At 43.4% G+C, this 12360-nt stretch overlaps 1 protein-coding gene across 3 annotated transcripts in view; it reads left to right on the top strand.

The window, feature by feature from the left end:
• Nucleotides 1-3753: 3753 nt before the first annotated feature.
• Stk33 (serine/threonine kinase 33) overlaps nucleotides 3754-12360 on the top strand; it is a 180126-nt gene continuing 171519 nt past the window's right edge. The window contains exon 1 of one of the 3 annotated variants that reach the window (XM_015997283.3): nucleotides 3754-4583. The gene's annotated coding sequence lies outside the window, so the exon portion shown is untranslated. The remainder of the gene's footprint in view (nucleotides 4584-12360) is intronic. The other 2 variants (XM_015997282.3, XM_076549974.1) reach the window with 2 other exon arrangements.

The raw sequence follows: 12360 nt of genomic DNA, 5'->3' as shown, positions 1-12360 counted from the left end.
AAAGGACTCTCTACCCATAGCTGTTTCTTCATAGAAGTGGGGGATTATTGTGAACTTTGGGGTGGACCTAGTCTAATCACATGGGTTGTTTATTTATTTTGTAGTCCTGGGACTGAACCCAGGGCCTTACACATGCTAGGCAGGTTCTCTATTGCTGAGTTATTATCCCCAGCCCTCACATGGGTCCTGCAGAGCCTAGACCCCTCCCCAGATGGAATTAGAGGCCAACAAAATCTTAGAAGTGTGGTCAAAATGTTTCTGGCTTTGAAGATGGGGGAGAACTGAGAGACAGAGACAGAGACAGAACTGAGAGACTCTAGAACTGGATAGAGCAATGAAACAGAAGTTCTCTGAGAGCTCTGGAAAGTAATACAGCCTTGCTGACAGGGACTACAGCTCAGTGAGACTGGGTTGGACTTCTGGCCTGTAGAATTGCAAGATCGTAAATGTGTATTGTCACTGAGTTATAGGAATTTGTTATGATAGTCATATAAAACTAACATGATATTTGTCGCAATAACAGAAAGTCACCTAATTGAGCTAGTCAAGTAAAAGGTACCCTTTAGAGGCTGGAGAGATTGTTCAGTGGTTAAGAACGTGTTGTTGTTTGTTTTTTACTCTTTTGGGGGCTCTGCTACCCAGCTCCCAAATAAATCACACACGGAGATTTATTCTTATTATGAATGTCCAGCCTTAGCTTTACATGTTTCTTGCCAGCTTTCCTTAACTTTAAATTAGCCCATCTATCTTTTACCTCTGGGCTTTTCCTATTCTCTTACTTCTGTAAATCTTACTCTTACTCCGAGGCTTGCTGTGTAGGTGGGTGGCTGGTCCCTGGAGTCCTCCTCCTTCTCTGGGTACTTCTTTGTCTTCTTCCCAGTTTTCTCCTTCTGTATATTCTCTCTGCCTACCAGCCCCGCCTATCCTTTCTCCTGCCTTGCCATTGGCTGTTCAGTTCTTTATCAGACCATCAGGTGTTTTAGACAGGCACAGTAGCACAGCATCACAGAGTTAAAGAAACACAACATAGATAAAAGAAGCAAACACGCGCTGCCCATGCCGAGGACCTGGGTTCAGTTTTCAGCACAGTTCACAACTGCCTGTGACTCCACCTCCAGGGGATCTGGCATCCTCCTCTGGCCTCTGAGGGCACCTGCATTCAAATACACACGTCCATTCCTGCAGCACACATGCACGTAGTTAAAAGCAAGTAAATCTTTAAAGAAAAGGACACTTCATTCCAAAGGTCTGGAAGTAATACATTGGATTTGAAGGCACAAATGCAACTGACCCAAGAGAATGCTGGGACAGGCTGGCGCTGTCTCTGTCTGCACACCCCTTTCTTTATGCTCTTTCCATTTTCTCTGAAATCTGGTTTTCGACACGGTTTTTCAGCCCCTGTGGTAGAAAAGCATGTTTGTGGACAGCTCCTCTGCTCCTTCCTTCCTTCCTTCCCACCTTTCTTTCTTCAGGCTCTGACTGCATAGGCCAGGCTGGCCTTCAGCTCACCCTTCTCCTGCCTCAGCTTCTCCAGTGATCATAACACAGGCCTGTGCACCAGCTCCTAATTTTTAAATATTAACTATGGCATTTGCCTAGAGAAAGACAAATCTCCCAGCTGCTATTTCAAATTTCCGGGAAAGAGATGCCACCGTCTTGGCATAGTATTGGAGCAGTCACCCATGGCCAGGAGGCTTGGTGGTCTGAGACAATAGGGTTAGTTTTCAGAAATATCTGCTTATACTGTTGGGTTTTAAAATGTTTGAGACAGCATCTCATGTAGCATGTTGGCTTTGTGAAGCTCTGGCTGCCTTGAAACTTACTGTGTGGCTGAGGCTGGCCTTGAACTGCTCACCTTCCTGCCTCCATACCCCGAATGCTGGGATACAGGCATGTGCTACCTGTATCCCAGCTTTATACTGCTGATTTTATTCATTGATATTATATATATATATATATATATATATAAAATTTTATTTATGTATTTATTTAGAGACAGGGCCTCACTGTACAGCCCTGGCTGGCCTGGAACTCACCATGTAGACCAAGCTGGCCTTGAACTCACAGAGATCTGCCTGCTTCTGCCTCCTAAGTGCTGGGATTAAAGATACACATTACCATGCCCATCTTATACTGATTTTAAAATGTAGCTTGCAACTTATCCCATGACCCCAAAATCTCTCTCCTTCTTCTCCACCCTCCTCTCTGTGTTGTGTATATATGTAGTTTGTGTGTGTGTGTGTGTGTGTGTGTGTGTGTGTGTGTGTGTGTGTGTGTGTGTAGGCCAGAAGTCAGCCTCAGGTGATGTTCCTAGGAACTGTCTACCTTTGTTTTTGACCCAGGGTTTCTCACTGCTCACTAGCCTAAACTTAGCAATTAGTCTATGATAGCTGGCCAGCAAGCCCCAGTGAATATCCTGTCTCTACCTCCTTAGTGCTGGGATTCTAAGCATGTGCCCCCATGCCCAATTTTCTTTTAAATATTTATTTACTTTTTTTTTTTTTTTTGAGACAGGGTTTTTCTGTGTAGCTTTGCGCCTTTCCTGGAACTCACCCTGTAGCCCAGGCTGGCCTTGAACTTACAGAGATCCTTCTGGCTCTGCCTCCTGAGTGCTGGGATTAAAGGCGTGTGCCACCACTGCCTGGCTTTTAAATTTACTTTAACTAATTAATTTTTTTACTTGGGTTCTGGGAATCAAACTCAGGTACTCATGCTTGGACAGTAAGTATTTTACCAGCTGAAGTCTCCCCAGACTAAAGCACAGTGCTTTTTGATGCGCTGACCCAGCTCAGAATGAAACCTAGCCCACTGGTTTCCAATCAGTGCTAGGAAAACAAAAACAGAAACTGAGATCTATTTAGCCAGAATCTCGGAGTGAATAGCTTGTGAATCTACATTTAAACGCAAAATTAAGCAAAAGTAAAGCCACTCCCTATAGATGTCTCTGATGTTTAGCAAGTTTGGGAACCAGTGACACACAGTGTGCAATGGAGGACTCTTCTGCATGCCTTTCCAACAAGTCTTCCTTCCAGTATCTTCCCTTAACCAGGCTTTGTGAAACGAGAGGTAGATCGTTTGGAGTTACTTTTTGGAAGGGTCTGGAGTGTAAAAGGCCTCAGCGGTTTATCAAAGGCGGATCCATACACGTCACAGTCGAATGAAGCAGATGGTGGAGTTTGTCTCCTTTTCTGGATATTGTGGTCGGGCACTCCTGCTCGTTCTTCTGCTTGGATGGACAGGCATGCCATCTCATAGGTGCAAGGAGAACACGCGGAGTAAAACTTCCCACATCTCTTCCAGACTTGTTAGTCAAAGTTCTGTAATTTTCCAGAACATTTCTTGGCCAAGATCCCAAAGTTCTATAATAGAGTACATGGTGGGGAGTATTCGTGCTTGAAAAATGGTTTTCAAAAAGAAGTTACCAAGTACTCATGACCATTTGAGTGTTGTTGTTTTTTCCTATGAAGGGAACAGGATGAACTAAGTAGTTGCCAAATGTACACCTGTAAGCAATAAAATTAATTGCTCTGTTGTACTGTTGCTGGCTATCAATCACCTTAATTTTAGAAGACATCTGCCTTGAATAATTATGCTAGCCCAAGTAGAGTTGAATTTCTTCCCCGCAGCTGCTGGAGAGCAGGACCCCGCCCACTGAAGCCGGTCCTGGTTCATGTCAACAGAACATTAGCATACAGCTGGAGCCAGCTTTTCAAGTCTCCGTGGCTTGCTTGCGACATGCCTTGAGGTGGGCCCACAGAGGCTTGGGACACATCGAGAGATGTGTTATTTGACTCGTCACGGGCCGCTTCAGCCTTTCTTTGAGGACACACACCCGCCTCTCAGCAGTGACTTTCGAACCGCGGTCCTGCCGTTTTAGGCCCGCTGAGAGTATGTCTGGGCATCCCGTTTTACTTAGCCCTGCGCTGCTCTGTGCTGAAGGCAGCCTCCCCTGCTCGGTTCCTGGGGTGCAGCTGGTGGGGACCAGGCTCTGGGGCACGTGGGCGCCGTTGCGCGGCCCGCGCTCCCCTCGCAGGCTCCACGCACGCACGCACGCGGCAAGCAGGGGCTTTTGCACTTTGTCCCGGTGAGGACCCCGTCCAGCTCCTGGGTCGGCTCAGCCGGCCTGAGACAAGTTAAGCTTCTTTAGGTGTGGCGTTCGTTTGGGGCTGGGCGACCACCCGTGTCGAGTGTGCTCCTCGGTCAGAGGCAGCCCGCCTGCCCGCGGTGAGTGCTCCTCCCGCCAGGGTCGCCTCCCAGGGCCCAGCCGCGCTGCCCTGAGGGAAAGGGTGGGCAGGAGGGTTAGGCTGCGGAGCGCCGTTGCTATGGCAACCGCGGGTAAACCGGCCTCGGCCTCCAGCTGCCCGGTCTGCCAGCCAGCCAGCACTGAGGAGGGACCTGGCGATGACCACAGACCCTTTCAGGAGTCTCCCGGGGCCTAAGCAGTTGGGGTCTCATTTCCCCCCGGGTCTGGTGTTTGGGGTGGTCGCTGATTGTGACCATCGCTGTCCATCTACAACTCCTCACCTCCGTCCCACGTTCACGACGGGAAACATTTTTGAAAGTTTAATGTGACCTCACTAAGGGTAAGTGTGTGTGGGGAAAAGTCCTAAAAAACTGGAGTTGTAAGGGTTTGATTTTAATTTCCTAAGAGCCTGACACCTAGCAGGACCTCATCATGTGGTAGCAGTTTCTTAGGGCACTTCTTTGCACAGAGTGGATGCTCAGGAGATAGGGTGATGTTAAGAGCTGTCTCCTGCTGATTCTGAGGGTAGGGAATTTCAACCTGCTGCCCGTCTCCTAGATAGCTGCACCTTAGAATTTCTCACGCAGTTGTGGCTGAAATGAACCTGCATGTGGTATTGCCCTGTGAATGACTAATGGCAAAGTGGTTAAGTTAAATTGTAGGGAGGTAATTGTCCATTTGGGGGTACTCCTCATTCCTCACCACAGCTGAGGAGGACCCTTGCTTTTTGGTCTGACCACCTATCTTCAACATCAGACCAGGATCCTGCCAGCCCTACAGAGGAGGAAGGGTCTGGGAGCGGAAAGCAAAACCAACAGGTTTTGAACTAAAGCCTTCTCCCCTTCTCTAAATTGGATTCAAATTGTGAGCAATATGTGGAGATTCTGCTCATTGAAGATTCTAGTCTGTGTAAGCCACCAGTGTTCTTGTCCCAATGAGTCGTACATCTATTTAGTTTTCAAGCCAGGAATCTTGCCCTCATCAGTACCATTTCCGTTTCCCCATGTGTGGTGGTATTCTAATTGTACTGAAATGTGATTTCGATTGTATGTTAATAAATAAAGTTGCCCAGGGGTCAGAGCTATTAGAGCCATAGCAAGAGTGTGGCGGTGGTGGCACACGCCTTTAATCCCATAGATCTCTGTGTGTTCAGGGATACAGCCAGCATTGGAGACATATGCCTTTAAGACCTAGGGGGCTGTACATTCAGACAGTGACGAGGCAGTCACGTGTTTGGGTTTACAACCAATGAGAAGGCAGAATGACTGGAAAAAACGATTTACACACAGGAAATAGCTCTCTTTCGGGAAGCTGGGACAGCAGGAGGAAGGGTGAGATTTTAGCTCTGAGCTCTGACCTCTCGGCTTTCTCTTTTACATTGTTTCTGTGTTTCTTATTTAATAAGACGGTTGGTTACATCTACACCCATGTCCATACCATCATTAATTTGTGTTCATTTTGTCTTCATACCAAAGATCAGATCTAATCACTTCCTCCTGTCTCTCCTTCTATGACCCAAGAACAGGCTACCCTTATCTCACCTTGTCTCTTGTAGTTACCTTCTAATTGGTCTGAAGTTATCATCTCATTTTAAAGCGTTCCTGCTTTTCTGCTCTGCAGTGGGAACAATATTTAAAATTTGTAAATTGATTATACTGGGCCAGAGAAATGGCTAAATGGTGATGTGCTTGCCACCAAACCAGATGACCTGAGTTTGATCCCCAGGACCCACACGGCAGAAGGAGAGAGAACTGACTCCACGAATTGTCCCCTGATCCCCACACATGATCTCTATCTAGTACCTCTAAAAAAAAGTTAGGCTGGGCATGGTGGATAGCTTCTAACTCTTCCTGATGTAGCCTCCCAAGTAGCTGGGATTACAAGCATGCGCCATTGTGCTTGGGTCTACATTGACTCTTCAGTTGCTCATCATGATTTTGTGTCTCACTTTGGGACCTTTATACTTGTTCCTCTCCCTGTCATTGCTCTTCTCTTTATTAACTCTGGCTCACCCTTGATCTCTGAGGCCAAATGTTTCCTCAGGAAAACTAGATTTGATTACTTTGTCTGGGACACACCTCAATATTGTCTCTTCTAGTAGCATTTGTGTGTATGGCACACAGTGTGTCATCAACAACTAACTGAATGCTTGAATTGTAACTATTTTCCCATGGCATTCAGTAGTGTCTGAAAATATCATGCTGTGATTAGAAGCACAGACTACAGAAACAGATAGTTTACATGTTAATTCTAGCTCTGTCACAGTTCCATACCTGAAATCTGTGAGCTGATGTTTCGTTTTATTGAAGGGTGATATGGTGTGTATACTGTACCCTTGTAGCGGTTTGAATAAGAATGGCTCCTTATAGGTTTATATATTTGAATGTTTGGTCATTAAGAGCGGTACTACTTTTGAGGGATTAGGAGGTGTGGCCTTGTTGGAGAAAGTGTCACTGGTGGGTGGGCTTTGAGGTTTTGAAAACTCAAGCCAGGCCAGCCCCTCTCTCTTCCTGCTGCCTGTGGATCTGGATGTAGAACTCTCAGCTACTTCTCCAGTACCATGTCTGCCTGTGTGCCATCATGCTCCCTGCCATGCTTTGCACTATCATGATAATGAACTGAACCTCTGAAACTGTAAGCCAGCCCCAATCAAATGTTTTCTTTTATAAGAGTTGCCCTGGTCATGGTGCCTCTTCACATCAAGAGAACACTGACTAAGACAGCCCTGAATGTCATCAATTACATTAACTTCTCTTTAGTAAACTGAATCTTAATTGGGTAAAGGTGATGCATAGTTTGGCATTAATTCATGGCAAGGTTTAGCAACAAATGAGTTTACCAAAAAGTTATGAAAACATTTTGTTTCCATAGCTTTTTGGATGTTTGAGTTTCAGCCTAGAATGTTAGGATTTGTCTTAGTGTGATCTAGGTTAAGTCGCCTTCTCAGTGCCTCAGGTTTTTCACTGGGAAGTTAGACATGTCACTAGCACTAGTCTCCCTATAGGTGTCATATTACTTTGAGAAATAAATGAATTACTACATGGGAACCACTTGGAGCAGTGAATGGTGCTTATTCAGTGATGTGTAAGGTCCACTCTTATGCCATTTTCTTAGCTACATAATGGCACCACAAATAAGGTATTATTAGCTATTATCATTGTTTATATGTTAAGTACCAGATATAGTGACGAATGGCTTCATAATTTAATCTTTAAATTATATCCTTGTTGCTTACGATCAGATTCTCAAAAATGGAATTACAAAGGACAGGAGTGCTGTGATGTTCTTGGGTCATAGGGCTGCTCTACTCTCCAGAAAGACGACGGCCCCACCGCCTGCTGTATGATGTGCTTGCTAGCACTTGGCCCATTTCACAGATAAAAATGATTCACCTTCATTCTAATTTGTATCTCTATTGTTTATTTGTTCAAGCATTAAACAACCTTATCCTTAGCTGTTAGCAAGAAATTGCGTATACAAACCCTTTGAAGGCTTTTCTAGACATAGTAACTGTATACGTTTATGTAGTTCAGTGTGGCATTTGAATATATGCACATAGCATGTGATGATCAGATCTGGGCAACTGACATATCTATCACTTCAGGCATTTATCATTTCAAACCAGAAGTTTTAAAGTCATTGTCATTGACGACAGATCTCCTATTGTGCTGAGAATATTAGAAGTTAGTCCTCCCATCCAGCTGCACCTGACCTACTCACCACACCCTGTCTGTGTTTTCTTGCCATCGTTTGTTTAATCTCTGTCTTCCTACCTCTGCCAGGGTAGGAACCAGTGTCCTGGGCTTTGGCAGGCATTAGATAATGTGTCATGGGGCCCCGGGTAGGTTCTTACTTACCTGTAGGCTACTGAGTGTGGTAGAGACCAATGTTTCAGAAGCTAAGTCTTGGGTGAATTCTGAAATCTGGACAATGTGGACCTTCAGTGCAACAGGGACAAGAAGAAAAAGACATCTAGGTGGGAGGCAGAGGCCCAAGGGAGATAATTGGTGGGGGAGTGGCTCAGAGCTGGGAGAAGTTTCATTGCCTTTCCATAGGCACATTGCAGATCCATCTGTGGAAGAAGAGGGCTGCTGAGGGCGCTGTGCCTGCCACACACTCGTTTGTGAGAACTATTGATACAGGAAGACTATTGCTTGTCATACCGGGTATTTTTTTAAAAACCATAATTACCTTTTCATTTATAATGGCTTTTTGGGGAGTCTTGCGGAGTGAACTCAGGGCCTCATGCCATGTACAGACCATGTACCGTGACCATTCCTTGGCTCCTATGTGATTTTATACTTAGAATGTCCTTATGCAGAGACTGGACAACAACCTACACTTTCTTTAAAATGTAACCATATTTTAAAAAGATGCTATTTTGTGATACTAGTATGTAGACTAAATTGCTAAACAGTCTTATTAATAAAAAAAACCTGACTGGAGAGATGGCTCAGAGGTTAAGAGCACTGACTGCTCTTCCAGAGGTCGTGAGTTCAATTCCCAGCAACCAATGGTGGCTCACAACCATCTGTAATGAGATCTGGTGCCCTCTTCTGGCCTGTAGTCATACATGCTGCATACATAATAAATAAATAAATCTTTATAAAAAAAAAAAAACCTGGAGCCAGATATTGGGGTTAAAACCAAGAGATCAGAAAAGCAGAAAGAAGCTAGCCACATTCTCACCACTTGGAGATCCTCAGCCAGAGACCTACTTCCTGTATACCTACGCCTATATGGCTTTCTGTTCTGCCATCTCATTTCCTCTCTCTGTCCAGCTATATCACTTCCTCTTCCTGCCAAACTCTGTCACTTCCTTTCTGTACAGACCTCCAGACCTTTATGATTAGTGCTGGGATTAAAGTTAATTACCACCACGCCTGGCTCTGTTCCCAGTGTGGCCTTGAACTCACAGAGATCCAGATGGATCTCTGCCTTCTGAGTGATAGGATTAAAGGCATGTGCTACCATTGCCTGAACTCTATGTTTACTATAGTGGCTGGCTTTTCCCTCTGATCCTCAGATAAACTTTATTGGGGGACACAGATAAAATATCATCACACTAGTAAATCAAGCGGTAATGACTTTGGGCATTAGAAAGTTGAGAGCCTAGGGAGATGATAGAGTGAGTAACAGCACTTTCTATACAAGCATGATGACCTAGTTTCAGATACTAGCACCTATCTAAGGCTGGTGTAGTCATTCAATGGAATGTCTATAACTTTAGAGAGTTGGGATATGTGTGCTAAGACAGGAGGATCATTGCTAGCTTCTAGTCTAGCTCCAGGTTCAGGGGCAGACCCTATCTTAAAGGACAAAGGTAGAGCTCAATAGAGCAGGACACCAGGTATCCTTATCTGGCCTCTGAGTGAGTGTGCACACAGACACACATATGCCCATACCCTATACATATATTGCTTATGTGCACACACACCACATCTGCCCACACCCACACCCCCGACACACAGAGTTGCGCACTATATTTTTTCATAAAAATTCTAAAAAATGATGCTACAAAAGGCTGGTGCTCATGTCATCATCTCCCTGTGCTGGGTAGGAGAGGATGAGGAGGGATCTTTCTGAAGTGGCTGCCAGACACTGTAAACCTATAGAATTGCTTCTTTATCTTTGAGACCCTGAGAAGTGGCTTCTGGGGGAGAAGATGTAATCCTGGAGGTATTTTCTATGCTCATCTGTATAATGATCCTTCATAGTATTTCATACACTCACAGCTGCTACATACTGAGAAATGTCCATTTTTAAATAGAAGCTTAAATATGGACAGTGTAACAAAACTGATTGCTGCCTTTCTGGTGTACTTTAGGATGTGTTTCTCTCCCTTTCCGAATTCTGCTACATATTAGTGAGGCTAATTATGTTTTGCTTGGATTTATCTTTAGGGCTCTAGGATGTGAATAATGGGCACATTGTTGTTAAACTGTATTAATATATCTGCTCTAAATTTATTAACAAATAAATTGTAGAGTGCATAAGAAATGAATCACCTCCCAAATGTTTGTGGTTTCATTGGCTTGAAGTTGTTTTTAAAAAGGTTTATAAGGTGAGAGCAATGACTTTAATAACTAATTAAAATATCCTATGTATTATAAACTACATAAAATTGCCTTTTAAAATAATTATTGATTATATACATATGTATGTGACATGGAAATAGAGACAAGACTATTGTGGTGGAGAGAGGACCAGTGAGAGGCAGAGTGAGAAGAAGGAACGTAAGGAGGGGCAAATAAAGTAAACATATATGAAACTATCAGAAGAAAAACATTGTGTTTTGTACACTTACTGAAAAACCAACAGAAACAACAACAACCACAAAACATTACATTATCACTTTGAATTCCAGTCAAGATGAGTAATAAATTGGAATAAAATAAAATAAAAACCCTTGTGTGTGTGTGTGTGTGTGTGTGTGTGTGTGTGTGTTGAAGATAGGTTTGATACTGTTAACAAAGTTTGGTGTGGTACTGCACACCAATAATTCCAACACTTTAGAGGCTGAGGCAGGATTAAAAGTTTGAGGCCAGCCTGGGCTCCATAGCAGGTTCTTGTCTCAAAAAAATTGTTACCATTGTCTTATTTTTGGACATGAATTATTTAGTAAGCAACATTGACTATTATAAACATTTATTGAGCAAATATTTATTGGGTGCTTATGATATGTACCCAATTCTAGAATATCGAACTGTGTCTCCACATTTGCATTGCATGTGTAAAACCTTTGCTTGTGGTTCAGTATTTTTAATATGAGCTGGTAGTTATTTCAAGAAGCTGATCATCTGGACCCATATTAATTCTGGACCCTATTCATAACAAAAGCATTATAGAAAACTCATCTAATCTGCAAGACTGAGGTGGTGGTCACTGGCACCAACATGGGACACATACATCCACATAAAATCTGAGATTAAGAGTCTCATGCTCCTTTTCAGGGCTAGTTGTGTCTCTCATATGGGCTGTGGTACAGAGATGCTGCGGCATTCGGGCTTGAGCACAGCATGGTGGATTCCTGTTACAGTAAACAGAGGGGTCTCCAAGCCTCACAGCTTGAGCTGTTTAGCAGATTTAGCTCTTACTCATACAGACAAAAATGGTTTATGGGCTGCATGCTACTTGGTGGCAGCATGGACCCACTGCTCCCAAAGTTGGGGCAATGCATGGCTCCCAGAGCTCCCAGTATGTTGGTAAACATACCTGCACCATGTTGGAAAGCTGAACTGGGCAGAGCCAGTAGCTAAAGTTGCCACTTTGAGAAGCTTAGCAATTTAAAAACACTCTTGGTCAGAAAAGGATTACAGATATACAATAAAACAGATTCATATGGAAAAAAAAACTCTGAACAGGTTACAATGTGTGTAAAAATGTATACATACATGTAAAAATGTATATTGGAAGAGAGAGGAAAAGGAGTATAGGCAGTTAAGAAATAAATAGTTTTAAAAAATAAAGTCTTTGAAGAGACAGTAAAAGTAATATAAAAGTTAAGCCATATAAAGATGGAAAGTACACAGAGAGTCTGGATACTGTATGTATTGTATTGTCTTTGAATTGTTTGACTGCTGAGGAAGGAGCAACAGCTGCTAAGAGACATTTGATTATAAATGTTGATGGATTTAATCCAACATATATTTTGAAAATGCCTTGACTTCAAAATTTAAGTAAAAAGATTTGTTACTTTGGAGAAGAGGTTATGCTTTTATTTCCACAGGAAATGAGAGGTTGTGGATTCATTCTGTGTTAAGAAAAGTCAGATTGGATTGAGCAAGACCCCCTGAAAAATCTTCAATGGGAACATGTGGCCCAGATAATCCAACATTTCAGAGCATCTCTGTTGTGGTTTCCTCTGAGTTCTGCATCCAGAAAGGCTTCAAGGCTGCTGGCTGAGATGATCCAGCCTCACAGACTACTCCAGTCAGGACTTAACCATAATCCTAAATTTTCTTTGGTCCGCATAAGATTATAAGTACCCCCAATCAGGAAGTAGCCTAGAAAACTATGCCCACATTCTCAAAAAATGGATTATGGATATTTGTCTTTGTTTAGGGAGTTTGGTTATAAATTGTTATTGATCATATCAATCTCTTTCTAAAAGAAGA

This window comes from Peromyscus maniculatus, chromosome 1, assembly GCF_049852395.1.
Source record: "Peromyscus maniculatus bairdii isolate BWxNUB_F1_BW_parent chromosome 1, HU_Pman_BW_mat_3.1, whole genome shotgun sequence".
In the NCBI taxonomy this organism is placed as follows: domain Eukaryota; kingdom Metazoa; phylum Chordata; class Mammalia; order Rodentia; family Cricetidae; genus Peromyscus; species Peromyscus maniculatus.
The sequence above is the reverse complement of the archived record's forward strand: the minus strand, read 5'-3'. Positions and strand labels throughout refer to the sequence as shown.